This window comes from Rhipicephalus microplus, chromosome 1 (assembly GCF_043290135.1).
Source record: "Rhipicephalus microplus isolate Deutch F79 chromosome 1, USDA_Rmic, whole genome shotgun sequence".
NCBI classification, from domain to species: Eukaryota; Metazoa; Arthropoda; class Arachnida; order Ixodida; family Ixodidae; genus Rhipicephalus; species Rhipicephalus microplus.
This window is the reverse complement of record NC_134700.1, coordinates 207363169-207366087: the sequence shown is the minus strand read 5'-3', so window position 1 is coordinate 207366087 and position 2919 is coordinate 207363169. Positions and strand designations below refer to the sequence as shown.

The 2919-nt window shown below is 46.4% G+C and overlaps 1 pseudogene; it reads left to right on the top strand.

The window, feature by feature from the left end:
• The first annotated feature begins 2244 nt into the window (after positions 1–2244).
• LOC119160197 (U1 spliceosomal RNA) lies at positions 2245–2378 on the top strand (annotated as a pseudogene).
• Positions 2379–2919: the final 541 nt, after the last annotated feature.

The window sequence follows — 2919 nt, the reverse complement described above, 5'->3', positions numbered from 1 at the left end:
GTTGATTATAAAACTTTCGCGGCAATTATCACTCGGCGTTTGAGAAGCTTGATGCCCTCCTTAATAGGTCATCATCAGGCGTGCTCTATTCCTGGAAGAGAAATCCACAGTCTTTCCTTTGTTACGCGCGATATAGTTGCGTACACGTTAACAAGATCAGCTCAGGGACTCTTGGTTTCACTTGACCAAGAAAAGGCATTCGATCGCCTCGAACATAGCTTTATATTTAGCGTAATGGCAGCATTTGGCTTCTCACAAAACTTCGTTGAGCTTCTCAGAAACGCATACCGAAATATACGCAGCACGTTGTTTCTTGATGGTTTAGAGAGTGCGCCATTTCCGGTTACCCGTGGTGTTCGCCAGGGGTGTCCTTTATCCCCTGCACTTTTTGTACTCAGCCTCGAACCATTCCTTCAATCGCTAATCGCTGACCCTTACGTTAGAGGCCTTCCTCTTCCAGGTAGTGGTACCGTGACAGTGACAGCATTTGCTGAAGACATCACGTTGTATTTGAAGAATGAGGACAGTTTATCCCGTAGCCTACGACTTTTTACGACGTATGGCATGATTTCAGGTGCCGCTTTAAATTTTTCCAAATGTCGATATTTATTCATTGGATCCCCAGACGCATGTCTAAGTTCCTTTTTCGGTCTTCAGAAAAGTTACTCTATTCGTATTCTGGGGCATGATTATACTTCCTACGGCATATCAGGCTCCTTGTGGAATTCAGTAGTCGAAGATGTAAAACGACACGTCCGGGAAGCACAAGAGTATGATCTACCGATGCTCGAAAGAAGGTATTTAGCACAGACGGTGTTTTGCGGCCGTGCATGGTACATATCTCACGTCTTACAGCCCCCATTACGAATCACCAGGTCGTTGCAATCCCTCATAGGCTCCTTTTTCTGGTCGGGTGGAACAGAGCTGGTTTGCCGAGCAGCTCTTGGGCAACCGAGAAACTGCGGTGGATTCGCATTCCCATTCGTCTCTGTTCGCTGCCGGCTGCTTGCCCTACGATTCTTACTTCGGTTGTTGCATGGTGATCAGTGCCCCGCGCGTCATCTTGCCTGTTATTTCTTGGGCACCAAACTACGCTATTTACTACCTGATGCACGGCTTAATTCTGCACCGCAAACACTTAACGTGCCTGCATTTTACTCAACGGCAGTAGCATTTTATCGACACGCGCAGCAGGTTTGTCCCGATGTGGACATTCTTGAAAGCCGCATCGTAGATACAACGGCGGCTCTTCTGCTTCCTCTGGTTCCTCCAGCCCGTCTAGCACGATCGAGACATGTCTCGTGGAGCGCGATAACGGCATCGTTTTTGCCTGGTCACCTCCGTGACTTTATGTGGCGTCTTGGATGGGGAGTACTCCCAACACGGGACAGATTGGAGAGGTGGCGCATGGTCCCATCTTCCACTTGTCCTAACTGCCCGTTACAGGAGTCTAACCAGCATATGCTGAAGCAATGTGTCATCGCAAAGGTGTTTTGGAAGTCAGTTAACGCTAGTTTTCGTGGCCTAGGTGTTAATCGCTTTGTAACATCTGGTCGCTGCTCGCGTAGTCGCTTTGCACGCCATCTAATAGCTGCGGGAGCCTTTTGTTTATGGCGTAATAGGTGCGAAGCTGTTGCGGCAGGTCATCGTCGTCGTGCTCTTTTTCCGATTCTGGAACGCCTCTACTGTGAACTCTTATCGTTTCTGTCGGAGGAATTGTTCTTCCTTGGGGAGGAAGAATTTCTGCGACAATGGTCGTGCCGCTTTCTGTCCGTAGTTGACAGACGCGTTCGATTAGTCTTCCACTTGGCCTGGTTCCTATAGCCAGGTCACCTGTTAATGTCTGATTGGTGCATGTAATCAGAATGTGTTTACTATTCTATGTGTTTGTGTATGTACCATATTGGTGTGAGCTCTTCTATATATGCACTTCATTCTAACGCTGTAAGTTATGTAACTTTTATGAATATTGATACCTGTTGTACATATTTTCTAACATCTTCACCAAGTATTGTAAATTCTGCACATATATCATCATGTACATTGTCCATATTGTGATTAGTGCATTTATGTAGTGTATGTATAGTTATTAGTACTAGGAACGATGGACATCCTACGGACTTGGACACTTGTTTAAATGTGTAATGTATGTTGTGCTTTGTCGTTTGTTTGTTATTGTGCCTGTTATACAGACGCTTGTCCCTTAGCTTTGTTGCGTCCCAGGAGAGAATAAACTTTTTGTAAACACTAGGCGGTGCCCCCAGGGAGAGGCGCGGGCATTGCACTGCGCTCGTGCTGACCCCTGCCACTACCCCAAACTGGGGCAGATGGGGCATGCAATTTTTGGTAGTGGGAGACTGCGTTCGCGCTATCCCCCTAATATTGTATCGAAAGAAAAATTCCGGATACTTAATACTGCTAAATACCTACCAGTTTTAGAGAATGGAAACTGTACCTGTGGTCTGTTCAATAACATGCAACTACGTTGCGGCGGCGTACTGAACTGCTATACCGCGAGGCCAGATGGCGCGGGTAGTACTATCATAATCAATAAACGGACGCGTTTTTTTTTTCGCAGGTGGGGTGGTTGGCGCTGCTCGCTTCCTCTGGTATTTTCTTTTTCGTTGCTAAATCGCGCTTCGCGTCTGTAATTATCGCTAGGTGACCTAGTTGGCCTCGACTGACAAAAAAAAAAAAAAACGTCAATCAAGTAAGGTTTGCATCGTTTATTGCGAGTGTCCAAGCCGGTACAACCAATGTATACGGTCGGGTCCGAACAAAACAAGTCACTCATACATATTGAAAGCTTTCAACCCATGTGTAAAGACTCTTGGAAAGCTAACAAGCATATGCATATAACTGAACATCGAGATCGCTGAATGAGCGCCGGTCTCATTGTGTTGCGGCGTTCGAGTTTAA